Here is a 27,870-nt window from a genome sequence, read left to right on the forward strand (position 1 = left end):
GGCACACGGGTCTGTCTGGAGTGACAGGGGAAGCAGTTGGCACAAGGAAAGGCATTCCAGGCAGTCCAGGCTGCTCCCCTGCAGGGAAGAGCTCCCAGCAGGGGGAAATCCCTGCCATGGCCTCGGAGCAGCTGAGCCTCAGGTGTGCCAGGGGAAGATCCACTCCAGAAAGGGCTGGAAGCTCTGAGAGATCCCTGCACAGCACAGCTAAAGTGGGCAAAGGGATTTAAAGGTGTCTTTGGGCAGTGAATGGTCCCAGTGCTGCCCTGTCAGTGATCCCAGCAGTGCTGCTGGGCCTGGCCTGGCCCTGGACTTTGTGTGGACCATTCTGTTCCTTGACCCTGCTCCCTGTGTGGCCCAAGTGGACCATCCTGCCTGAGAATTCCCAGGATGGTCTTCAGGGAAACCTCTGCCAGAGCCAAGGGGCAGGGACTGAGCTCTGCTCTGGGGGGACCAGGGACAGCAGCCAGGGAAGGGCTGGAGCTGTGTCAGGGCAGGCTCAGGTTGGATCTCAGCCAAAGGTTCTTCCCCCAGAGGCTGGTTGGGCACTGCCCAGGCTCCCCAGGGCAGTGGGCACAGCCCCAAGGCTGCCAGAGCTCCAGGAGGGTTTGGCTGATCCTCTGGGGCACAGGGGGTGACTCTTGGGGCTGGGCCTGTGCAGGGCTGAGGGTTGGACTCGATGATCCTTTTGGGTTCTTTCCAGCTCAGCACATTCTGTGACTCTGTGACTTGCTCCAGCACCCTCTGCCCTCTGGGCATGTGACCCAACTTTCAACATCAGGGTAAGTGAAGAAGTTGGACTGAGACCCCACCAGCAAAGGTTTCCTTGCACAGAGAACCCAAATTTCATGACAAAATGGGCCGAACTGAATAAACCTGACCACTGTCCACCTCCAGATTCTGAAGCAGACTTGACATTTCTGGTGTTATATGAGGAAACATTGGCACTCTCTTCACCACCAGATCATCACTGCAGTCTCATCTTTGATCCATCCTGGATCACAGCAGCACTGGGATGCATTTCAAACATTGGCAGGGGCTGCCCAGGGAGGTTTGGAGTCCCCAGCCCTGGAGGTGTCCCAGGAAGGCCTGGCTGTGCCACTCAGTGCTCTGGGCTGGGGGACAAGGTGGGCATCGGGCACAGGGGGATCCATGGGCTGGGAGGGCTTTTCCAGACCAAGTGATTCTATGCCTCTATGATTCCATGCCCATCCGCTTGTGTGTCTCATAGGAAACAAAATTCCAGCCTGACTCCTGCAAGCCGGGAGCAGCAGGTGGGAATTGCTCTGCAGGTGCCTGAGAGAATCCACTGATGTTCCTGGAAATCACCTGTTTGAGAGCTCTCTCCCAGTTTCTGCCTCTCCACACACTCAGTGAATAACCCTAGCTTGTGCCTGTAGTTAAAATATTTATTCTGGACAAACATTCCAACTGCCTGGAGTCCCCAGGTTGGGCAAATGAAAGTCTCAGCTCTTTGAGGCACCTAATAAAAGGTGTAAAGCAAGAACTAGAAGTACTAATTTTTTTCAAGGCAGTGTTAATTTAATTTTAATTAAATAATAAAGTGTAGCAGAGTTTTGCAACGATCTATAAAGTTTGTATTCAAATTACAGAACAAAACGTTACATATACACCTGTTAATTTTGAGCACTTTTGATGATGATGTTCAGTGATCTCCAAATTCCCCTCTCATAATTTTCCAGAGGTGGCAAATGACAATGTCTTGAAGCAATAACTATTTATGACAAGCAACCTGAGCTAGTAGAAGTTGTCCCTGGTTGGAACAGGATGATCTTTAAGGTCCCTTCCAACCAAACCACTCTGTGATGATTCTATGACAAACTGGACAAACCCAGATCACACATTTAACTTATAAATAATCACAAATTCTTCAAATGTCTCTCCAAATTTTAAAAAAAGGTCTGTGATCAGTCTTTTTTAGTTGGGTTTTTATTCATTTTGAATGACATTTGTTTAAAAACTTGACTTCCACTTGTGCTGCAAGAGAAATAAATATCATCAAAGATCGAAAGCAAAATGGAAATGTTGCAAGATCTGTCTCATATTTCTGTTATCACTTAGAGTGAATATTTTTAAATATCTTTTTTCTTCTCTTTTCAGAAAGGAAAAAAAACCATCAAAATATCAGCATTTCTCATCTAAACTTCCCTCCCAACTTCACTTTCTGGGCTCATCTTCTCTTACAGTAACCAAACTTAAAGAAAGGAACTGTGAGAGGGAGTCTGGAGCTGGAACACCAGGAAGGGCAGCAATTCCAGCCTGGAACAGCAACAGGACCCAACAATTTACATAAGTGCAGCAGCAGTGGGAGCTCTGCTCTAATTAAGATGCCATAATACAAACTCTGGTTTTATATGGCCCATAAAATCCACCCTGGGAGTGGACTTGGCATCACCCTGGGACCAATCTGCTGCTGTTTGTTTATGTTTTTATTGATTTATCCAAAAAGTCATAGACATCATGTTCTTACACTGCAATACTGGGGCTTTATAATTCAAGGAGGCACTTCTGGTCTAAGGCCCTATTTGCAAGCAATTATATGTTGCTTTAAAGGAGATGTCTCGTGGAATTGATTTTCCGTGTCTCTCGTGAGCGATGAAATATAAGTTTCAATAAAAAGCAGAATGGCCAATTCTGTGACTTCCCAGTTAAAATGTTTTCTGTGCTTTAAGTAATAGCAGGGTGGCATTGCCAGGTACAGGCAGTGTGGCACTGCCTATTGCAGCAAGAGCTCAGGATCTCAACACCTAAAATTAATGGGATTGAATCCATTGATTCTTCCCAGGGAAATGCAGCTTGATTTCCTGCTGCTTTTCAATACTTCATTTTCTAGACTCTCTCTGCTCCCTGAGCTTTATTAACAAATGAAAGTTTCCAGTCCTGATGGCTAGAGAGAGGAGACAAGATGCACAAATTCAGCAGATTTACACAATAAACCCCAAATGCTTTAAAATTTCATGAGTTTTGGAGAACAACTTTTTGATGTTCCAACGCTGGGATAAACGATAGCAGGAAGATGCAATAATTTCATTTTGCTCCTTTATTTCTCCTACTCTGCCTTTGTCCCTGCACCAGCCCTACAGCCTGGGCTCCCTAAACCGGAAGGTTTTGGTATAAAGTCTTGTACGAAGCTTAAGAACAAGTGGCTTTTCCTGTCCCACTCAGGACACCTCATTAGTCAACTGAACCTTTGCCCACCCAGGGTTATGTAAGAGAATCCCAAACTGGTTTGGGTTGGGAGGTTCCTTAAAAAACATCCTGTCAGAGCCAGGGACACCTTCCACTGGCCCAGGTTGCTCCAAGCCCCGTCCAACCTGGCCTTGGACACTTCCAGGGATGGGGCAGCCACAACTTCTCTGGGCAACCTGTGCCAGGGCCTCCCCACCCTCCCAGGGAAGGATTCTTTCCTAGTATCTGATGTCCAGCCAATGCAATTCCCTTTCTATTTGAGCAAACCATTCCATTGGGGCCACTCCTCCCAACCACAGGAGGACAGGTTGTAATTACAAGTTTTTCCTGCCCAAAGTGACGTGGATGGAATGTGAGAGAGTGAACATACACTGGGCACAACATGGGGTGAGAAACATCCTTTTCTTCCACAGCCTTTGGGATGTTCACTCTCCTCTTTCTGAGCTCTTTGGGGACGGTGTGTCTGGAGTTGGATCCTCAGCCTCCTCTCAAAGGCTGAATCTATGAGCAGACATGGTTTGTACCTGTGGTACAACAGCTCTGTCTAATCCACACACATTACTGTCTATCCAGCTGCTGCCTTTCTTGGCATAGAAACTGCTCCCAGGAAGGTCCCTTTGCCCAGAAGTTCCTGCCACTTCTATCTCAGGGCCCCGTTGCATCTCCGAGGCACCAGCACCTTGTGCTATAAAGGCACTATATAATGTGAGAATCTGCCTCCTGACACTCAGTGGGACCATCCAGCTTCAGAGTGTCCAATGTGGGACAAACACACCGAGCAGCACATGGTCTGTGGTCTCAGACTGAGTGCTGAGTGCCAGTCCTGGGAGGAAACTCATGTCCCAGTGCTGCTCAGCACAGGGAATGGGATTTTCTTGACAGAAATCTCTGCTCTATCATCCCTGAGCTCTGGGACTCGCTCCTGTCTCCAGGAGGCTCTGGCTTTGTTTCATGGTGCACACTCAGACCTTCCTGGAATCCATCCATGGCTCAGGCACAGCCCTCCCTCAGCAGGGGCTCTCTGGGACTGTTTGCCTTCAGGAGGAGCTCAGGTCCCTTTGATTTCCTTTCTCCCTGTCCTGTTTGCTCCCCTGGCAGGGACACACCCTGATATTTCTCCAAAAGGCCCGGGGTCAGACATTGGGTTTTCCATGCACTCCCCTCCCTGGACAGCCACTGTCCCCTCTGTCCCCTCCCCAGCTGACCCAGGCAGGGCATTTTTGTGCCATTTTTGCCAGGCTGGTGGGTTTGAGTCTCAATTAATGCCCACTTTCAGAGGCCAAGAGGCACAGACCCATCTCATCCTCAAAGGGAACTTTCTTCCAGGCACTCTTTTAGCTCTTAACTCTTTCTGCATTTTTAGTGAAATCTCTGCAGTTTTACCTGACACTACAGAGTTTATTTCTCCCTTACTTCACATTGAGCCAAAGGATTATTTCAATGCCAATTAACAGTTTTTCCCTTCTCCTCTCTACAATGCCCTTTACCTTGGAGTTTTCCTGCCCTGTCCCAGTGCTCCCAGCACCACAGATGCTTCTTGCTGCCAGAGGAGAGCAAATTAGAGCTTGTCCTGTCTCATATGTCAGTGATAAGTGTCAGGGGAACCCTTGTTCCCAGGCCATATGTTTGGCTCCCAGACAGAACAGCAGCAAAATGCTGCTGAGAGAAGCAACGTTTGACTGAATGTTTGAAATCCCTCCAGTTTTGTGCCTGGGCACCCCAAAATAATCCTCTGTGCTTGGGCTGGGTGTGCTCACAGTCACTTCAGCCTTAAAGAACTGGCAGGTCAAGGAGGGCAGAGGGACTGAAGATCCAGAGAGGAGCAAATTTTGTGGTAAACACAATGTGGGGCTGCAGGGGCATGACTTGGGGTCTGGATGACCAAGGTGAGGAGGCTCTTCATAGGATAGAAACAGAATCCTTGAGGTTGGAAAAGCCCTCCCAGCCCATGGAGTCCCCCCTGTGCCCGATGCCCACCTTGTCCCCCAGCCCAGAGCACTGAGTGCCACGGCCAGGCCTTCCTGGGACACCTCCAGGGTGGGGACTCCAAACCTCCCTAGGACATGTCCTCCTAAGGGTCCAGTTGGGCAGAAATCCATGGAGTGGGTGGCAGGTGCTGGAGCTGCAGCAGTCCAGAGCAGGACCATCCTGTGCCTCCAACTGCTGTGCCATGACAAGGCCCTTTGGCTTCTTTCTGCCCTCTGGGAAGCAGATGTTCCCTGCAGGACACAGGTTCACCTGCATGTGGGGGGTCTGGAGGGCAGCAAAAATAAATGGCACCTCTGGCTTTCCCACACACGGGTGACAGAGGTACACCCAGCAGTCAACAGGGAGCAAGACACAACCCTCAGGGAATGGCAGCAACCTCCGGGTCTGGAACATTCCCAGGTGAACAGGACCTGTCCTGTCCTGAGGCAGGTTGGTGCCACTTCCCACAGAACAGCTGCTTCCAGCCAGGGAGTGGAGCCTGATGGAGCTGGATGGCCCAGGCCAGACCTGGAAACTCTGCCAGTGTGGAAAGGAAGTTTGGATTCCTGAACACAAATGATTCCCCTAAAACTCTTTATTTCTGGATATTGTGCTGCAAAACTTCTCACAGTTTATGAGAGCACATGAAACAAAGATTCCCAAAGCCCAAAAGTCCCAAAGCCTGTGTTTAGGACAAAGAACATGGGATCCACACAGCAGAAATGACACAGATCTGAGTTCAGCACAGGGTTGGGATCAGGACTCTCCAGGGCTGCTGACACAGGGACTGGAGGCAGAGTGAGCAGCAGCAGAGGAGCTCTGAGCACAGAGCTGGTCCATGAGCAGAGCTCTGTGTTTGCAGGTGCACAGTGCAAAACCAAGGTGTTTTCACTCTGAGCCTTCAGTGATAATGTGGGCCTTGGAATGGCTCAGAAAGCAGAAGAGCAAGGTGGATCTCATCCTTCTGTGTCGTGTTACACCCCTCAATGAAGTGAGATCCATGACAAGGCTTGTCATTAAGGCACTGAGAGGATCAGAGGGATGGAGCAGCTCTGCTGGGAGGAAAGGCTGAGAGAATTGGGATTGTTCAGCCTGGAGAAGTTTTGGGGTCACCTAACTGTGGCCTTGCAGTGCCTGAAGGGAGTTGAGAGAAAAGATGGAGAGAGACTTTGGACAAGGGCTTGGAGTGACAGGACAAGGGGAATGGCTTCAAACTGACAGAGGGCAGGGTTGGATGGGATATTGGGAAGAAATTGTTCCCTGTGAGGGTGGGGAGGCCCTGGCACAGGTTGCCCAGAGAAGCTGTGGCTGCCCCATCCCTGGAAGTGTCCAAGGCCAGGTTGGACAGGGCTTGGAGCAACCTGGGCTGGTGGAAGGTGTCCCTGCCCATGGCAGGGGGTGGGACTGGGTGAGCTTTAGGGTTCCTTCCAACCCAAACCAGTCTCAGTGGATTAACTGCTGTAATTTTCTCTCTCTGCAAACTCAGCTCAGACACTGAAATCTGTTTTCCAGAAAATTTCCAGAAAAATCATTCAAAGACTCCAATGAGACCACAGTGCTCTCAACCCACACACAACCCCCTTCTCCTGAGTCATGTCCTCTGACAGAAACCCTTCCTGTTCCACACTGTGCCTTCCCAAGACAAAACTTTAACTCACTCTGCATTAAAAAGAGCTGGAAGGCCGTGAAATCCTTGGTGATGCCCCTGTCACTGTGATCCCTCATTAGCACTCAGATCCACATCCCATGGGATTGACAGGGTGGCTTCCCAAGTTCAACAGACCCTGGACCAACCTCTCACTGAACTAATGAAGCAAATACTTCTCCAAAACACACTCTAAAACTGACTGCCTTCCTAATGCTGAATTGTGAAGCTCAGGCCACTGTTTATGGCTGGGATTCCTGCTCTGCACAACCCTATTTGTTGTTTTCTAATGAAATGCCTGATCCAGTTAAATGAACATGAATGGAAACACCAGTGCTGGTGACAAGAAAGCAGGAGGGATATATAATTAATGTGATCATTGCAAAAAAGCTGTGTGATATCATTCCATCAATTATCAGCCTCTAATAATTCTGTCAGCAAGTAAATGAAAGCATTTTATCAATTAGTGCCAATGGTTTCCCCACAAAGAGCAGTGAGTGCTGCTGAAACCCAAATCACAACTGCAGCAATGGGAAGAGAGAAGGAGGGAAGCACAGAATGAGTCTGGACATGGGACCCCCTTTTGCTGTGACAGTCACTGAGAGGTTCCATCCAAGGGCTGCATTGGGAAGAGCTCCATGCCAGCAGGTCAGGGAAGGGATCCTGCCCTTCTGCCCAGCCCTGGGAGGCACATTTGGGCTGGGCCCAGCTCGGGCTCCTCAGCACAGCAGGGCCAGGGAGCTCCTGGAAGGTGACTCTCCTACAGAGATGCCCAAGGGATGGAGCAGCTCTGGGAGCAGCAAAGGTTGAGGGAGCTGGGGCTGTTCAGCCTCCAGAGCAGAGCCTGAGAGGGGCCCTCCCCAGGGTGTGTCAGGGGCTGCAGGAGGGGGCAGAGGATGGAGCAGGCTCTGCTGGGGGGGCCCAGCAGTGGCACAGGAGGAACGGGCAGGAACTGATGCCCAGGAAGCTCCAGCTGGACAGGAGGAAGAACTTCTTTGCTGGGCAGTGACCCAGCCCTGAACAGGCTGCACAGGGAGGGGGTGGAGTCTCCTCACTGGGGATATTCCAGGACTGTCTGGCCACAATCCTGTGCCATGTGCTCTGGGATGGCCCTGCTGAGCAGGGAGTGGGACCAGTGACCCACTGTGGTCCCCCCCAGCCTGACCCATTCTGAGATTCTGTGAAGGCAGTGAAAAGTTTTGCAGCACAATATCCAGAAATAAAGAGGCTTAGGGGAATAATCCAATTATTTGGGTTTAGGAGTCCAAACTTCCTTCCCACACTGCCAGAGTCTCCAGGGCTGGCCTGGACCATCCAGCTCCATCAGGCTCCACTCCCTGGTTGGAAGCTCCTGTTCCGTGGGAAGTGGCACTAACCTGTCTCAGGTTATGTCTGGGATTCCAGGGGCCTCTTTGAAATCAGCCACATAAAGAGCATTTCAGGTGTGTGAAAAGCTGCAGTTTGTAGTGACAGTGAGAGAAAGATTCTTCTCTCTCAGTGATGAGGGCACAGATATCTGACCTTCCCATTTAGGCTTCTCCTGAGGAGGTGGAAACAAAAACATCCCTGGAGAGGCTTACCTGCCCTAGAAGTGATGTTTTTTTGCACTCTGAGTTTTCTGTCAGTGTCTTGATAAAATACCAGAACAGCTAAGTCTCCTTTTGAGCCCATCATGGAGAAATTCGCCCCCACAGGGAAAAGCCTTCAGGACCTTTTGCTCCAACTGCTCCTCAGGATCACAGAGCAGGGGCTCTGCACTCCCCGGGGGAAGAGGAATGTGCAGGGACAGAGACACTGACTGGGAGCAGCATTTGGGAATCCATAATTTCATATCCAGTGGAGTTTCCCAGCTGCAGCTGCTCTTCTCCAGCACAGCCTGAAGTCCAGGAGTGCTGTTTGAAGCTGCTGCTGCCCCTGCAGGGGCTGTAAACCCTCCGTGGAGATGTTTGTGAGCACTCAGCAAGAATCTGCCTCTTCACAGGGATTTTCTCTCCTCCTCTCTTGATGGGAGGCTGGTATTTGACTACATTAGCTCCTGACTTAAAGTTCAGGCCATCTGGCATCCCAGTGTGCAAACAATCTTGTAAATTAAAGGGGAAAATATGCTCCTGATTCCCTTATGGCTGCAGACACACAAGCTATTAAATAGTTGGAGATGTGCAGAGTGCACTTGGAGAGAAACAAAGTTGGTTCCCAACGTCCCCCCAGCAGGTGAGGCAGCACTTCAGGAACAAAGGTAACCTGAAATTCCACTGAACTTCATCCTTTCTGGTATGTTCTCTTTCACTGACTCATTCATGGAGTGCTGACTCTCCTCAAGCTGGACACAGGGCTGGTGGCTCAGTCAGGCTTTTGTAGACCCAGCCTCAGGGTGTTAAGCCAGACTTTTGATAGAATCTCGAGCAGGTTCACTCTTCACTTCAGCCCAGGAGCTAATTTTGCTCTGTGCTGAACCCACAAAACTTTTTCCAATTCATTTTCTTTAACTAATCTGGAAAACTTTCTTCCTAAACACTTTCAAAGCACCGCCCTCTTCACTCCTTTCTTCGAAAGCCTCCCTGGTATATTTGGTTCCACGCTGCATTTTTCACAAGGCTCCTATTTTATTTAAGACCATTAGCAGTCTCCAAAGTTATATAAGGATGAAAAATCCTCCCATGTTTTAATGAACCTCAGAATGAGCTTTAGAACAATTTGATTAGAAAGCTCTCAAAACGTCAAGCGCTCCCTGGGGACTGAGCCATAATGAAGGTAATAATTAGCAAGATCAAATTTTAAAATTACCTATTCCATAAATATATGTTTTACCTCTGGCACCTGGAGGCAGAGCCAAGTAGGTAAAGGTCTGGAGAAGTGGAACAAGGCTAAGAACATGCAAAGACATGAAAGTACAGAGGTCGTGCCCCCCACAGGAAAAATAAAGTGGTAAAAGAGAAGAGAAGAGCTCAGTGCCTGTAATGAAACCAAGGATGGGACTGGGAGTGGAGCATCCAACTCTGACCAGTGCCAGGGATTCAAACAGAGGCTGTGACTTGGTATCTCCATGACAGACTTGGTGAACATGAGGTTCAACAGCTGGTGCTGCACCTGGGTTGGGGCAAACCCCAGGATCAGTCCAGGCTGGGGATGAGCAGATGGAGCAGCCCTGGGAGAAGGACCTGGGGGGGCTGGTGGGGGGCAGGCTGGACATGACCCAGCCCAGAAACCCTCCATGCCCTGGGCTGATCCCACAGCGTGGGCAGAGGGGAGGGGGGGATTGTGCCCCTCTGCCCCTCAGGTGAGACCCCCCTGCAGAGCTGCTCCAGCCCTGGGAACAGCACAGGGAGGACATGGAGCTGCTGGAGAGAGTCCAGAGGAGGCACCGAGAGGATCAGAGGGATGGAGCAGCTCTGCTGGGAGGAAAGGCTGGGAGAGCTGGGATTGTTCAGCCTGGAGAAGAGAAGCTTTGGGGTGACCTGATTGTGGCTTTCCAGGGCCTGAAGAAGCCAACAGGAAAGATGGAGAGAGGGCCTGGAGAGACAGGACAAGAGGAATGGCTTCAAATGCCAGAGAGCAGGGTTAGATGGGATATTGGGAAAAAATTTTTGGCTGGGAGGGTGGTGAGGCCCTGGCACAGGTTTCCCAGAGAAGCTGTGGCTGCCCCATCCCTGGAAGTGTCCAAGGCCAGGTTGGACAGGGCTTGGAGCAACCTGGGCTGGTGGAAGGTGTCCCTGTCCATGGCAGGGGTGGGGTGGAATGAGATGAGCTTTAAGGTCCATCCCAACCTAAACCATGATTCTTAATGACTTCAGAGGAGCAGGGGGTTACTCTGCTTTCTTTCTCTGCTCTGGCTCACCAGGATGAGCAGACACAGCACTTCCAGCAGTGCAATATCACATGGGGTTGTGCCTTCCCATGAGCAGCTTCTCACTCCCATTGCTGTGCTCGGTCTCACCAGGGGATCACTGAGATGACACAAGTATTTCTGGTGAGATTCCCCTGGAATTCAGCATTTCCTGCCCACACAGACTGTTCTGCTGCTGCAGAGCACATGGTGAGGCCCTCACAGCAAGGCTCCTCTCAGAGCAGACCCAGGACAGTGTCTGTCACTGTCCCTTGCACAGTCCCTGGAGCCATCCTGGATCCCTGCAGCTCCACCTGGCAGTCCAGTGTCCTTTGTCACCTGGCTGGGACCAGTGACAGACCACAGGGATAAAAAGCTCAGCAGAACACTTGGTAAGGAGGGGCTGGGCTGTGCAGGCAGAGATCCCTTCCTTAGCTCCTGGAGGGCCTCAGATCCCCTGTCCTGCCATCCCTGCTCTGTGCTCAGAGTGCTGATGCAGGACATCCCTCTAAAGATTTACTCTAACAGGAGCTTTGCTCCCAGCTCCTCTCCTCTCCCTCAGCCAGGGTGACAGGTATCAAGAGCTGGGATGTGCTCTGGCACCATCACCAACAGGTGGCCTTGAGCTGGGGCAGCTCTGCAGGACAAGCTCCAGTGTGACCCCCTGGACCACCCAAGAAACCTCCAGAACATGCTTTGCACTCCAGTGAATGTTCCCCTGTTTGCCCCAGGGATGATCTCAGAGCTCTGTGCTGAGCCTGGCCTTGCTCACCTGTTTGAGCCTGGCCTTGTTCACCTCTTCAAGCCTGGCTTTGTTCACCTGTTTGAGCCTGGCTTTGTTCACCTGTTTGAGCCTGTGCTTGTTTACCTGTTTCACCTCCTGTTCATGTGCCCAGCCTCCAGACAAGGTGGACATCCCTGTCCTGTCCTGCTCAGGATGACCCCAACACTGGACGGCAGGAGGACCCCGACAGTGGACTTTGGGAGGCCCCTGACACTGCCCAGCTCAAGGACTCTGGGCCCTTGTAGGCAGCAGGGATTCAGGCTAAGCTCAGACTTTCTCCACTGGTGAGGCCTCCAATAGAAGAACATCCATCCCATGCAGCAGAAGGAAAGCAACTTGAGAAGAGCCCATGGAAGCACTGGTTGCTCAGCTGGAGCAGAGGGAGGAACAGGCTGCACCCGGGAATTCCACTTGCTGTCCATGATTCTCACTCTTCCTTTAAGCATTGATATGTCTCTTTGTACCGAGCTGTTGAGTCTCACTGACAGCAGGTACCAGGATTCCAACAAAGGGCTGCAGTTTTCCCTTTGCTTCTCACTGAGACCTCTGGTGCTTCAGGAGTTCAGACTTCCAGCCCTCATGGGATGGAGCAGTGGCTCTGGCACTGCCTGAGCAGCACAAAACCATGGAAGGGCTCCATCCCTTGGGCCTGAGGCTGGGGGCAGTTTGGGGCACCACAATATAAGAAAGATCTAAAGCTGTGAGAAAGTGTCCAAAGAAGAGACATGAGGATGGGGAAGGATCTGGAGGAGCCATAGGAGGAGTCACTTGGATTGTTCAGCTGGAAAAAAGGGTACTGAGGGCAAAGCTCAGAGGAGGCTGCAGCTCCTCCCAAGGGGCAGCTCCGACCTCTGCTCTGTATAAGCAGGGACAGCACCCAGGGAATGGCTGGAGCTGTGTCAGGGCAGGCTCAGGTTGGATCTCAGCCAAAGGTTCTTCCCCCAGAGGCTGGTTGGGCACTGCCCAGGCTCCCCAGGGCAGTGGGCACAGCCCCAAGGCTGCCAGAGCTCCAGGAGGGTTTGGCTGATCCTCTGGGGCACAGGGGTGACTCTTGGGGATGGGCCTGTGCAGGGCCAGGGGTTGGACTGGATGATCCTTGGGGGTCCCTTCCAGCTCAGCACATTCTGTGATCTCTGATCTCCATTGCTGGTGTGCAGGATCACCCACCATCCCTCAGGAATTCCACATGGATTGCTGCCCTGTCTGCACACAAACACCTTCCTGAGAAGCAGCAGCCAGAGCTGACCCTGCTGCAGGTCACTGGGGAGATAAAGCTCTCCAGACTGTGTGTCTGTCTCAGTTTCCTGATGCTCTGATAGACATTAATCAATCACTGCAGCTCTCACTCACTCTGTAATTTAACCACTTGCAGTGTTTGGTGTTCCTGCTGTTCTCTCCTGCCTAAACGATCTTCTGCATCCAGGGCACCTGTAGCTTAATGCACTGCCTGAGGTTTGGGCCATCAATTATTAATATTTTAACCCAGTTTTTCCAAGGTTTGCTGCCTTGCTGGCAGGCTGATGGTGCTGGAACCCCTGTTGATGGCTCACATCTGGAATGACCAGCCTGTGTTTCCAGCTCTTTAGCAACTCCTGGGAACTCCAGGCTGGGGTTATGTCCTGTGGTCAGCAAACCCAGCAGTTTGTGGGTGTTGGGAGTCCCCAGCAGGTTGTCCAGGGATCACTGTCAGCCTGGCTCCAAGAGCAGCTCTGTCCTCAACGGGAGCTGTTCCCAGACCTTCTCCTCTGTGGAGCTCCAACTCATGTGGCAATTCCCAGTTGGATGTATCTTTTATGCAGCCCCTGAAGTCAGGTGAGCTGATCATTCTGGAAGGGTCCTGACCACAGTTTTCAAGGGAAGGGGTTGCCTTTGCAGGCAAATACAAAATTGTCACCCCATAGTCTCATTTCTACTTTTCTACATTTCTCTGTCTGTCTTATCCCTCTTTCTTGGCACATCCCACCCTTGCTGCTGCCAGGAGCCAGTGGGGCACCTCTCTGGCCCTGTGTGCCCTGATATTGAGCACAATGGACAGAAATCTGCCCATTAATAATTTCCTCTGTCACACAGAAAGTCAGGATGAATGGTCTTTAGGGAGACAGAAATTGTTCCCTCCCTGTGAGAACTGACCTTTGAGGCTCTGCAAAACCACCTGGAGAGGAGAGCAGGGGTAGGGCAAAGGGCAGCCAGGGAGAGACACAGGGCTCAGACTGCACAGCTGAGCCCCAGAGACTGGCAAAAAAGGGAATTGCCTGGGAATTAAAGTGAACCTTGGGCAGCCTTGGAACTAACTGAAAATATAGGTGTGGTTATTGCTGTTCCAGCACATCACAAATGACCTTCTCAGAGCCTTTCCAGCTCTTGGCATCTGCCTCTTGGTGAAGTGACTGACTCCAAGAAAGAAAGAACAACTCTGGGGCCAAAGGGAATTTCTTCTTGGTAGCACCGACCTGCCTCAGCACTGAATTCTCAGTTTCTTTCCCCATTCTCTCCCCTGGCACCTGCACACCCATCACACAGATTTGTGAGAAGATGTAACAGAGAACAGTTCAGCTCCACTGCTCCCTCCCTTGGACAGCCTCGTGGAGACAAAAACGGGGCATCCTTTCAAAAATAGGCTGATCTGGGTTTGACATAAAAAGGCCCCCCAACTCCATCTCGGGCTGTGCATAAAATTATCCTGCCTTTTCTCACTCCCCCTCCCCCTCATCAGGAAAAGTCTCACCCCAGGCTATTTTGAAGCCCAAACGTGTTTCTTTCCATTCATATTTTCCAGGGTACTACAGAAACATTTGCACTTCTGAAATCTCGTGTCTGTGATGTGTGAACTGCTTTACATGAAAGGGAAGCCTGGATTCCTGAGGATCACTTCCATTCGTCCTGGTTTGAGGTGAAGGAGGAGGGAGGATTCCCCAAGCAGAGGGAAGAGCTCAGAGATAAGTGTGCAGGAATGTGGCAGTCACGGAATCATTAAGGCTGGAAAAGACCTCCAAGACCATCCAATCCAGGTTAGCATCAAGGCTTCTGAGGACTCACATCTTAAACAGGGAAAGACAAGGAGAAATATGGAAAAACATCCTGCTCTTGAACCACCAGAGCACTGAGGGCTGAGGGGGAGCCAGAAATAAAACTGAGGAAGGAAATCCGGGAAAGAAGCTTTGAAAAGGAGACAAAAATGAGAGGGAGGAAGGAGCTGCCATGCAGAAAAGCTGTGAGATGCCAAGATCAAAAATCCCAGTGACCAGAGTTTTATGTGTGCCCCTGGAGAGCTTGGACAGCTCTCACCAGCTCTCAGTGTGTTGTTCCTCACCAGATCTGTGTTTGGAGTGTGTCCTGCAGGACAGGGATGTCTTTGTGCTGGCCATGGTCAGTGCCCAGCACAGTCCCACACAGGACCCCCCAGTCCTACAGTCACTGCAATAATTCCCTCCCTCACACACCTTTCCTCTTCCAATTGAGCACATTTGGAGGGGACCCACATGGGATTTTATTTGATTCATGCTGTTTTAATTCCAGTTTCACAGTAGTTTTTCTTTTTCCAAGGCCCCAACAATCTGAGGAGGAACACAACCCCACATGGGAGTTTGTCTGACCTGTGCTGTTGCATTCCAGCCATCCCAGATTCATAGTGGTTTTTCTTTTTCCAAGGCCACAACAATGTAAGGAGGAACACAAGGCCTTTGTTGGCAGGGGCTGGAATTGCATCCTCTGCTCTCCAGCTCTCAGATTCTTCCAGAGGACATTTCCACATATCCTGCAAGAACCCAGGTGTGTGCTGGGCCCTGGAACAAACTCCTTTCCTCAAACAGCTCCATTCTCTACCTAATCCACTAAATCCTTTTCTAAGTGATACAAAAGAAATGCTCTAAAATACAGGACTATTTATGCTACAGTACCCATGGTCTAGAATGAGCAGAACTGCAAAGAGATTGCACAGGGTCTGTATTCATCTTTAACCTTTCCCACCTGTTAAATTTCCTTTCATTCATGTATCTCAATTACTTTTATGTAAATATATACTTTTCTTGCCTTCTTTTCAGGCTTATTTGTTTTTTGTTTAAAAGCAAAAACCAGCAATTAAAGAATGATAAAGCCACTAAGTAGATCCCATGATGGTTTTCCTTTACAAAGGGAAGTGGGATCACTTTGTGATTCAGGGAACTTCAGCCACAATAAGTCAGAGCCTGAATTAAATGCTTTGTAACTACTCGTATTAAATTTCCTAAATCCCTTGTTAAGTCCCCAACAGTTCAGCCTGAGGAAAGGGAGGAGTGTGAGGATTGTACAAGAGAAGAGAAAGCAAGTACAGCCCAGGGCTGTGTGTTGGGAGAGTCCCTGGGGTGCCAGAGCAGCCAGGGTGAAGGCAGGGAGTTCCAATGAGAAATGAAGAATTTGGGGACCTTCCTGATTCCCAGTAGCTGCCCTCAAGGGATGATTTAAAAACTGGTTTGACTTGGGAAGGGAAAACCCAGAGAAGGGAATCCCGGAGAAAAGCAGTCCCTCTGCTCAGGAGATGGAAGAGAGTGAGGCCAAAACCTGTGGGCATGGCCAGAGATCAGCACTGGGGGGATCCTGTGTCCATCCCAGCACTTGGCAACAGTGCAAATTGGAGGGACAAGGAGCTGGGATCCCTCCTCCCCTCCCCTGGGGCACATCAAGTCTGAAGTCTGATGGTGCAGTTTGGTACAAGCTCCAAAATCTATTTCCTGAGCTTTCTCCCCCTGAAAGGGCTCCAGGAGCTGCTGCCTCGGCTGTGACTTCCCCTGGGTGCCACAGCCAGAGCCTGCAGTGGGTTTGCTGGGCAAGTTCAGCTGGGGCTGAGTCTTCTCCACTGGGGGCTGAAAACTGCCTGAGTCAGCCCAGCTCTCCTCTCCCAACATTGGTGACCTGCAGATGAGCAAGAAAATCCTGCCCATGACACTGCATTCGAAGAGGAACCATTTCCCAGCATGATACAAAAGTCCCCTTTTAGATTTGAGGACTCAGAACTGGGCAAGTGAATGCAGACACTTCCTTGCCTTTCCCTCTCTCTGTCCCCAGAGTTTTGGGCAGCTGTGACCCTGCAGGTGAACCTGGGCTGTCTTTCAGGGCTGTGCTGAGAGAGCTCACTGGCCATGTCACCTGGGGCTCTGTGCCCTTGTACCCCCAGTGCCATGTGCACACTGACAGCTGGCTCTGATTCTGTGCCCTGTGCCCTTCATCTTTTCCCCACCCACATCCTCAGCACCTTTTGTGCTCATTGAATCCCTGAAAGACCCCAACAGTGACCAGAGATGCCCAACCCTCTCCTCTGCTTTCTTTGCTCAGCCCACTGAGGGAGGAAGATTCCCATCCAAAAACGACTTTATGTTAAGGCACATACACAGTGTTTCCTCCTCCCTGTGGCACAAACATTTTCCTCTGTCTGAGCTTTTGGGAAATTTGACAATGTATCTTTTATGAATGAAGAGCTTAGTGGGATCTGTTGGGATGCAGCTCCGCCCAGGAATCTGCTGAGGTACCCCCATAGTAGGAACAGAGGAAGGAAAAATGAGATTTTCCTTAAATTGGCCACAAATGTGGCGTTTGCAAATGGGCAAAGCCTGGCTGAACAATGAGCAGTTGGCACTGTAATTGTTCACCTGAGTTCTTCCAGCAGTGTGATTACTGATGCAATGGAAAGGCTCCCGAGCATGAGACAGAGGAACAAACAGAAGCTTTACCTGTTCCTCAAACCTTGGAACACTCCTCAGTGTCCAGGCTGCTCATTAGCCCAGGATGAGCCTGAAGAGCCCTGTGCTGGCCACCCTTGGGATGCACTGGGGACAGGGAATGGTGGTGACAGAAATTTCAGGAGTCTCTCAGGAAGTATCCTGTGGTGTGAGGGGTCAAACCCCACCTGTCCAACACCTGCAATCTTCCTTCCAGCCTCTCCACAGCTGGGACTGAGCCAGAACTCTCCCTTCCTTTCATCTGGAATTATCACCTTAGCCAAGGCTGCCACTTTCAGCAGCAGGGCCAGGTCCTGGGGGCTACAGCTTCCCTTATCCCTTACCCACATCCATGGCAGAAGGGTCATCAGTGTGGGCAGGGCAGAACTAGTTAGACCCTGTTCAAAGCCCCTGTTCATCACTGATGGCCACCCAGAGCCTTCTCTGGGCACATCCCGTGACCTTCCATCCTCAGGATGGTCCTGGCACTCATTCCCTGCAGGCATCAGAAAGGGTTTGGTGGATGTGACCCCTCTCAGTGCTGATCAGACCCCAGGGCAGCAGGACCAGTCCTGGGTGAGGGGATTGTCCTGCTCTGTTCTGCCCTGGGGCGGCCTCACCTCAACATTGGGGCAGTTTGGGGGGACACAATGGAAGGGAGAGATTGAGCCATTAGAGAGTGTCCAAAGGAGGGAAGGAGGATGGGGAAGGGTCTTGATTTGAAGGTGTGTGAGGACACTGAGGGCACTTGGTGTGTTCAGCTGGAGAAGAGGACACTGAGGGGAGACCTCACTGCAGTTCCAACTGCCTGGGCAGGGGCAGAGGAGGGGCAGGGACTGAGCTCTGCTCTGGGGGGACCAGGGACAGCAGCCAGGGAAGGGCTGGAGCTGTGTCAGGGCAGGCTCAGGTTGGATCTCAACCAAAGGTTCTTCCCCCAGAGGCTGGTTGGGCACTGCCCAGGCTCCCCAGGGCAGTGGGCACAGCCCCAAGGCTGCCAGAGCTCCAGGAGGGTTTGGCTGATCCTCTGGGGCACAGGGGGTGACTCTTGGGGATGGGCCTGTGCAGGGCTGAGGGTTGGACTGGATGATCCTTGTGGGTCCCTTCCAGCTCAGCATATTCTATTCTATGCTATTCTATTCTATTCTAAAGGAGGGTTTGCCTTAAATCACTGACCACACTCCAAGGGGAAGCTGATCAGTCCAGCTGGTTCCATTACCAGGATATATTGACATCCAACATAGAGATGTCCACAGACTCAGAGCTGAAGCTACTAACCCTTGGCACTTGTCTGGCTGCTGTCCAGCCTTTCAGCCATGTCTCAGACCCCATTATTTCAAGGCACAGCTCCTGTCCTTGTCTAGTCCACACAGCTCTATTTCCTGACTCACTGTTGGCACTAACAGATAACAGATGATGTTCTGCACTCCAGAGTTCTGTCAATGCTGATTTATGGCTTTGATTGGAAGCCACGTCACAAGAGGTTCTGTGCATGAAGCAGGAGTGCAGGGTCTCCAAACTGGGGAGTGGTAGAGGAGGGAGTGCAGACACATTGTTCACACTCTGTCAAAGGCAGGCGAGAGGGGCCGTGCAGGGAAGGGATCATTGCAGGGAGTTTAAGGAACAGAAGGAAGCATTTTCTCATGCAGTGCCTGATTAAAGTGTGAAACACTGCATGGGAAGGGAAAAGGGGGGGGAAATGCAAAAAAAGCACAGAGAATTCCAAAGCAGATCAGACAGGAAACAATGACATGAGAGTGCAGGTACAATGCTGGAGCAGGAATCTCTAAATTCCCTGTTACTGTGTGTGGGAGAAGGAGACAGGGACAGAGAATTCCGTGCTTTCACAAGTCATACACTTATTCCTAAGCCTTTCTTGTCCAAGAGGAGCTGTGGGGCTGGATGGAACTGGGTGGGTCCACAGTAGTTTCCTGACCAAGCAGAACACTCCTTTGCTGGTGGGAAGTGGGACACACAGGAGTCACAGCAAGGGAAACGCTGCCTGTGATAGCTCAGGAAAACCAGGTCCCTGGGTGGGTGGTTTGTGCTGACAGCAACAGATCTAAATTTGATGGTAATTCCTATAAAGAAATCACAGACCTAAAATTACCTTATGTTCACATTCTGGCATATTTGTGATCCACATTGCAGGCAGAAGACAGTCACCTAGAGCAAGCTTGGAAATGGTGATGTGACAATTGTGTCTTGACATCCACTTATGTGTTGAAGTAGAGACTTTTAGAGCTAAAAATCTCTGCTGAGAGACAGGAGCTCTACAATACCAGTCCCCTCCTCCCCAGTCCTCATCTGGTCCCAGCAGGGGTGGTGGCACAGGCAGGGGACAAAGGGCCATTAGACATTGCTATCTGCCCCGTGTAAATCATCTCATCCAGACACTACTGTAGCAATAGAGTCCTTCTGAGTGCCCTGACTGGGACTGGGAAAGCCAAAATCCACTCAGCTTTAATGTGGGCACTCCTGGTGTCATTTCAGAAATGCTATTGTGGAAATGGTTGGTGAGGCCACTGAACAGTGGGGATGGTTGTCAGGAAAGGCACTTCCTCCAGCTTTGGCTTACAAGGGTGTCCCACCTCCTCCTGAACCCCTGATGTTTGCCAATCAACCCTCCAGCCCCACAAGATCCCCATGTCCACTTCAACCCCACAAGCTCCTCACATCCTTTCCAGCCCCACGAGCTCCCCACGGCCCCTACACTTGACTTTCACACCCTCCGGAGGAGTAAAATTTGAGGGATAACTCTGCTTTCCCACACCAGAGTAGCTGTGTGATGTTTGATAACATATTTGCAATAAACAACTTTTGCTCCTCTTCAATAGCTGAGCCAAACCCACCCAATCAATACCTGTGGCTGGGAATTGCTTAAAGAGCTCCTCGAGCCATGGATCATTATTGCTGTCCTGCGTGGGCAGTGTCATTTCTATAACAATAATCATGGAATATGTGTGACTGTCAGTGAAGGACCCCATTAATGAACCTCTGCAGGATGGAAAGTAAAGCCCAGAGCAGAGAGACAGACAAGTGGATGTTTAAAATAATCCCCAGAGAACTCAAGGCTCTCTGAGCACTGAAGCAGCCCCTGAATGGGTGGGTATGGAAATGAGCAGCAGGTAATTATGGCCTGTCATGATGGGCTGGAGAAACACCAGCAGGCTCAGACCCGGGCTTTCCCACCTTTGAGACACACAGACTGGTGGATTTTGCTCGTGGTGGCACAGATTCCCTTGCTGGGGGTGAGCTGGGGGTGGGACCCAGGCCCACACCAGACAGTGGCCTGGGTGGTTGCTGAGGCTGCTCTTCACTCACCCAAACCCCAACTTGTGCCACAGCTCACACTCTGAAAGAGCTGCTTGGTGTCCCACCTGCCATTGTCCACCTGTGCTTCTCGTGGTTGGGCTTGGGAGGACAGGGAATGGCTCGGAGCCAAACACTGAAGGACAGAGCTGAAATCTCTCCGGATTAGAGGAAGCTGGGACAGGGTTTCCCTGGCCAAAGAGAGGGAGAGAGAAAATCCCCGTAGCTGTAGAAACTCAGCAGTGATGGAAGTGGGGAAAGGAGATGGAACCAGATTCTCCTCATACTTTCAGGCTCATGGTGTGACTCTTGGGGATGGGCCTGTGCAGGACCAGGAATTGGACTCGACAATCCTTGTGGGTCCCTTTCAACTCAGCAGATTCTGGGATTCTGGGATTCTAGGATTCTGGGATTGGTGCTCAATGAAAAGATAAAAAAAAATAATATAAAACCAAAATTCAATTTAAATTCCATTTAAACAGAGAAATGCTTTTCTTCTTGTCATATCCCAAACTCATCTGGACACAGTCCTGGGCACTCAGTGCTGGAGGAACCTGCACTGAGCTGGGTGGTCTCTAGAGGTGCCTCTGGTCCCATTCTGTAGAATAGAATCACAGAACCATTAAGGTTGGAAAAGACCTCCAAGATCAAGCCCAACCTTTGACAAAACACCACCTTGTCAATTAAACCAGAGCAGTGAGTGCCACGTCAAGTCATTAAATCTTGAGTTTCTGCCAGAGAAACCATGTTCTCTGTCCCACTACAGGTAACAGAGACATTGCATTGGTTACTGGGGCTGCACTGGGATCAGACCCTTCTCTCTCACCTCCCAGTTTTTTAGGATCAGTTATCATGTGACAACTGGGATTCAGGATCTCTCAGAGAAGTGGTGTCTGGTAACAGAGCTGTGGAATTTTCCTAGCACTCCAAGCCCTATTTGGCAGCCCTTGGGGAGGTGATCCAGACAAACTGGATCAGCCTGGGTCACTCTGTGCCCGAGTTCTGCACTGGCTAGATGGAAAAAAATGGAAAAAAAAATGAAAGAAAGGGGGGCCAAAGCCCCAAAGGAGGTGGAGGTGGGGCTGTGGAAAGCCTCACATGCTTCCCAAGCTCAGCTCTTGCTGAGATGCAGAGCCTTTAACCTAAATTAATAGATCCTCTGGGGTGTGCAAAACTGGGCTAATATTTTGCAAGAATAGCTCTCCCCTGCCTCTTGCCCTCCAGTATGATGAAGACAAAATGCCTTCATTATTGCAGCATTTAACAGTGTGCAGTGTTTATGAAGAGGCTGGAGGATGTGAAGGAATCCAAACCAATTACATTAATCTCCCAGCAAATAAAGCTGCAAATATTTACCTTCACTCTACTGCTTTATCTTATTGGACAAGCTCTTGAATTAATCTAAATCCAGTCCTTTAACCTTTCTGGATGGATTGTTCTCTCTGACATCAGGAGGTCACCCAGACTTTACAGTTGGGCTGCACAGGCAGACACAGCTCATCTATAAATTGCATTTTGGGCACACGGGCCCTGTTTAAATTTCCTTCATCCATTGTAGTGCTTGGAAGAGCAGCTTTCCCTACCTCCCTCCAGTTCTGAGTGTTCCAGCACAACTCTGCAGTGCAAGAGCAGTGCAGAAAACCCCATCCCATGGTGAACAAACAGTAGGGCAATGTCAGATTTAATGCAGAACTGTTCCTGGAGTGGTGTCAGTTCATCACCACAAAAACTTTCCTCACAGGAGTCCACTGATCCAGCCCCAAATCTCCTTATGCCTCAGGCAAGGCCCTGGTCTCCCACACATAAATCTGGTCTGCAAAGCTCCACCTTGATTCTTTTTGCCATTTATTTTTTTTCCTTTTTTAACACGTGACACCAAATTCAGTGCTTGGCTGTGTGGCTTCAGCAGCAACACCAAAGGTGTGAGTAGAAAATGAACTCTTGGTGCCTACAGGACTGTAGCACCCAGGACATGCCAGGGATGGACAGAATTGCTCTGTTGTGTGAAATACCCCATTTTTTTACTATTTTGCCTACACATCTAAGTTTTCTGTGACAATCCATTCCCAAATTGCAGCTCCTTCACCCTACCAACAACCCCTGAGCTTGTTCTCTGAGCTTGTTCCACCTGACTCTCTGAAAATGCAGTGCTGGGGGTGTTGAGCCCCAGAAGGGCCTGGTGGAACAGGCCCTGTTAGACAAAGCTCTGTGGAAATCCAGCTGCACAGCTTTGGGGCCACCTACCAGTGATGGTAAAGTTCTCCTGGGTGGTGGAGTGATTTCTATCAGTCTTTTTGAACTGGAAGGCCATTCGTGCACCACTCATGGTGGCCTGTCCATCCCCTCCCCATCCCGTGGTGTTGCTGCTGCACAGCCCGAGCCAAGGCTGGAGGTGTGCAGGGACCTGGAGACACTCACCCCACTGAAAGAGCTGCTCCAAAATCCTGTTCCAGCACCCTGTTCATCCCCAGAGGTGAAGGGACTTCATCAGGAAGGCAGATCAGTGGAAGAAGCAGGACATAAACTATTCCTGGTGTGCTGGATTTGACCATCACCAGCAAAAGCCTCCAGTTCTTTTGATTTCACAGCAAGGACACTCAGGACTGGTCTGGATTCATCACAGAATCATTTAGGTTGGAAAAGAACCTCCAAGATCATCAAGTCCCACCATTAACCCAGTACTGTCAAGGCCACCACTGAACCATGTCCCCAAGTGCCACATCTACACATGTATTAAATCCTTCCAGGGATTGTGACACCACCACTGTCCTGGGCATCCCATTCCAAAGCCTGACCAGGTTTTCCATGGTCTCCAAGTCCCTGTGGAACAGTCGAGGTATGATCCAAACCAAGAGAGGAAGAAGCCAAACTGCTTTCTGCTTCAGCCAGGGAGTTTTTCTTCACACTCTGCCCATGAGGACCTGCCAGAAAGCCTTTGCCTCTCATGTGGTTGCCTGACCAGTTGTCCCTGTGTTACACCATTCCACGGAGAAGCTGGTAGGGCCACAGGCAGGAGCCTGGGCTGTGCTTACACCAACTGAGCAGGGTTTGGAAAACAGCTGGACATCACACAATGGAAATCATTAAGAATCATTAAGATTGGAAAAGACCTCCAAGATTGTTAAGTCCAACCTCTGACCAATCCCACTGCACCATCCTATGGAGTTCCACATCCACGTATTTTTTGAGCATTTCCAGGGATGGGGACTCCACCCTGGGCAGTGCTGTGTGAGATGTGACAAAATTTACAGCCAGTCCTGGGAAGGATGGTTGGATTTCATGGATGTTTTAGGTGGAATGATATAAGAAATGGCCAGACTTCCCAGGTAAGTCTTGGGGAACTTTTGGGGAGCACAGTTGTGCAGGACCAGCAATATATGCATAACCATATTTGCAACATTATATAATGCCCAAGATCATCTCTACACCTCTCTCAGAAACACCAGATTTTGGTGCATATGTAGCAAAATTGGCACAAATGGGGAAATAGCAACTGGTGGTTACTGGGGTGGAGGTGCAGAGGTACAAGGGGGACAAAACAGAGAATCAGGAAAAGGGAAAAAAAATAATAATTTGTGCAAGGGGTGTAATGGATTGTGCCCAAGGGTTCCTGCTGGGAAACCCTGCACTGGATCACCACAGCAGGGGCACAGCAACAGGGTTGGACAGGGCTTGGAGCAAGCTGGGAGAGTGGAAGGTGTCCCTGCTCATGGCAGGGGGTGGAATGAGAAGGTTCCTTCCAACCCAAACCAAAACTTGGATTCTGTGATTTGGGGGGCAGAATGTGGACCTAAATGGAGGGGGATGGTTTCTGAGTGATTGAGGTGGAAAAAAAGGGCAGGAGGAGGAAGAGAAGGAGGTGGAGGGAGCACTCAAGAGTTCAAACAATCCTGAGATGGAAAGTACCATCCAGATGACACCTCGAGGAGTCAAAGGCTGCTGTGACACACTGAGGGCTCTGCCCAAGGAGAGCTGATGAAAACTCATGGAATGGAAGGCAAGGAGCCAAGGGAAGCGATGCCCCATCCCTGGAAGTGTCCAAGGCCAGGTTGGACGGGGCTTGGAGCAACCTGGGCTGGTGGAAGGTGTCCCTGCCCATGGCAGGGGGTGGGATAAGATGAGCCTTAAGGTCCCTTCCAACCCAAACAATCCTGGGATTCTGTGACTCAGACAACTCCCCATGGGGTTGTGCCATGGCCCTCAGGCTGGTTTATAGGGTCAGGAGGAGCAGGATGGGGAACTTCACTTGGCTGTCAGGCAAATCCCTGGCCATGCTAGCAGTGTGGTGTTGGTGCCTGTGCCCAGCCTGATGGCACTGGCAGCTCTGGCAGCTCCTACAGCTTCAAAACGTGGCTGAGATGAGGCAGTGAAGGAGCAGAACTCCCTTAACATACTTGATTCCTCACTGTCATTTTAAAACTGTTCTTGCTCTGAATTTCCTCCTCCTTGCAGATGATCAAACATTTAAAAAAAAAAAAAAAAAAAAAAAACCAAGAAACAGCTCTTCAAAAATCTCTCCCTGGATTTGTTTCCAAGGATTTAAGGATTGGACAAGTGTAAAATCATCATTGCTAAGGAGAAATTCCTGATTTATACTATTATGAGGATGATCCTCTTCCCTCTGCCAGAGAAATGTAAAGTCACCCAGGGGAACCACAGATCAGCCTCTCACATCTGTTCCATCTCATCAGCTCTGCTGAGTGACCAGGTGGGTACAGCTCCACATGGAATGGCATAGGAATGTCTTGTATGGCATTCCCACTTCTCCCTCCACCACAGCAGATGGGAAAGCTCAAAGCTCAACCCTGCAAATCTTATGAGTCACCAAGAAGGAGCTCTGAGAGGTGACAAAGGAACGGGAATTATGGGGTTGAGGAGCAGGAAGTAGGAAACATTTTTGGGATTCAAAAATCCCTAAGAGGTGTCCTTATTAAGGGCTGGCAGGCCCCTGGATATTTGCAGCATTTTGCAAGTCCCTCGATTTTTTATTTAAAAAATGGTAGAATCAAAACCATTTTATTAATGCATCTTAGTTTTGCTATCTGTTTAAGGGAAAGAAAAGCAAATAAGTGATTCCCTCCACTCCGGATGAAGTGCTTCATATTGATGTCCTTCAGGGGAAATAATTTGTATTTTCATTCAGAGCTAACTCATTATGAAACATCTTTCAATTGTCATTTCAAGAAAAACATGGAATTTGCAATGAAACACATTGTTAAACACAAAACAAAAGCCTCCCAGGCGAAAGGGAGGAGCTGATTGAAGGCAGGAACCCAAGCCCAGCGCAGCTCTGCCCCTACATCCCAAGAAATTCCAGTCCAGAGGCAGCACCTGAGTTCTGGCAGCCCCAGAAAGAACCAAATGCATACCATGGTAACAAATAAAGGCTTGAAGGGCACAGCAGCATCCAAAGAGTGGGAACATTCAACAGGGAAATTACACAACAAAACCAAAGGTGGGACACTGCAATAATCCAGGCTCTGGGTCGTTAATTCCCTGTTAAATGATTTCATTCCATGCTCTGCACACATCCTGCTGCCTTTTATTTTACTGAGCCCAAATGTTTCCCTGAGGTTCCTGTTTGCTTTGCCTTGAAGGCATTTTGGTGCCATATCCCCAGTGAGCTCCTGATTTTACAAGGGTCTGGAGTGACAGGAAAATGGGGAACGGCTTCACACTGACAGGGGCAGGGTTAGATGGGATATTGGGAAGGAATTCTTCCCTGTGAGGGTGGGGAGGCCCTGGCACAGGGTGCCCAGAGAAGCTGTGGCTGCCCCATCCCTGGAAGTGTCCAAGGCCAGGTTGGACAGGGCTTGGAGCAACCTGGGCTGGTGGAAGGTGTCCCTGCCCGTGGCAGGGGGTTGGAACTGGATGAGCTTTAAGGTCCCTTCCAACCCAAACCAGTGTGTGATTCTAAGGTTCCTGTGCCCTTTTTCCTCTGTGTCCCTTTGCAAAACTGAGCAAAGTTTTTGGCCACATCCCATTTGCGGTGTGAGTGCAGCCACTGCCAGGCTGGGCTGGGAACTCACCCAGGTGTGAGCTCTGCCCAGGGAATACCTGAGCTCATCAGTGAGCCCTGACTGAGGAATCCCAGAGTCACAGAATGTGCTGAGCTGGAAGGGACCCACAAGGATCATCCAGTCCAACCCTCAGCCCTGCACAGGCCCAGCCCCAAGAGTCACCCCCTGTGCCCCAGAGGATCAGCCAAACCCTCCTGGAGCTCTGGCAGCCTTGGGGCTGTTCCCACTGCCCTGGGGAGCCTGGGCAGTGCCCAACCAGCCTCTGGGGGAAGAACCTTTGGCTGAGATCCAACCTGAGCCTGCCCTGACACAGCTCCAGCCCTTCCCTGGCTGCTGTCCCTGGTCCCCCCAGAGCAGAGCTCAGTCCCTGCCCCTCCTCTGCCCCTGCCCAGGAAGGTGGAACTGCACTGAGGTCTCCCCTCAGTCTCCTCTTCTCCAGCTGAACACACCAAGTGCCCTCAGTGTCCTCACACACCTTCAAATCAAGGCCCTTCCCCATCCTCCTTCCCTCCTTTGGACACTCTCCAATGGCTCAATCTCTCCCTTCCATTGTGTCCCCCCAAACTGCCCCAATGTTGAGGTGAGGCCGCCCCAGGGCAGAGCAGAGCAGGACAATCCCCTCCCTGATGCCCAGGACAGGGTTGCCCCCCTGGCTGCCAGGGCACTGCTGACTCAGGGACAACTGGCACCTCCAGGACCCCCAGGGCCCTTTCCTGGCACTAGGAAGGAGAAATTCCATTGCAATGTTTCTGCCACCAAAATTCACCAGAAGCTCAGGTGTGTCTGATAACTCTGAACCTGAGAACCCCCTACTCCCCCCCCACCCCAGAGCAGACAAGATGCAGTTTCTTTAATTTAATTCTTTAAATCTTTAATCAAAAGCTGATTGAAATTCCACCTCCTTCTCTCTGGATACATCTGCCCATTTCTGACTTGCCCTTTGCTGCACAGTTTGAAACTCCTAATTCACACACTTAAAAAAAATTAAAAAATCCCATTCTTTTGAAAATGACCTTTACTTTAAAATTGCTCAATATCTCTATTTTATGTACCAAAATGCAATTCATTCAATCATAATAAATATCCAGAGGAGTCCTGGGAGACCCCAGACATTTGGATCTGGCCAGACCAGGCAATGAATTTCAGCTTAATATTGCAGGCTTATTTGTTTTGCTATTAATTCTAGCAAGGACAATTGATCAATTGTTTCAATTTTAAATCAGAGAGGGAATATCTGACTTTGGCTTCCCTCATGGTCGTTCAGTTGCTGCCTCTAAGCTCCAAAGATCACTTTTGATTATTCTTTTCTGTGGGAAATTCAGCTGCCCCACGTGAGGAATATCAGCTGTCCTTTCCCCAGTAGATTGGAGATGAGGCTTTTTTCTTAGTTTTAATTATGTTCATTTCAAAATAGCCTAAAG

The 27,870-nt window shown here is 50.3% G+C and overlaps 1 protein-coding gene and 1 long non-coding RNA gene across 3 annotated transcripts in view; both read right to left on the reverse strand.

Moving 5' to 3' along the window:
* SHISA6 (shisa family member 6) overlaps positions 1 to 27,870 on the reverse strand; it is a 261,122-nt gene that overhangs the window by 113,340 nt on the left and 119,912 nt on the right. The window lies entirely within an intron of this gene.
* Positions 20,876 to 23,279, reverse strand: LOC135424420 (uncharacterized). The gene is made up of 2 exons (XR_010435208.1): positions 22,848 to 23,279; positions 20,876 to 21,027 (listed from the first exon to the last, which is right to left on the reverse strand). It is a non-coding gene; the product is annotated as an uncharacterized LOC135424420 (long non-coding RNA).

This window comes from Pseudopipra pipra, chromosome 19, assembly GCF_036250125.1.
Source record: "Pseudopipra pipra isolate bDixPip1 chromosome 19, bDixPip1.hap1, whole genome shotgun sequence".
Taxonomy (NCBI): domain Eukaryota; kingdom Metazoa; phylum Chordata; class Aves; order Passeriformes; family Pipridae; genus Pseudopipra; species Pseudopipra pipra.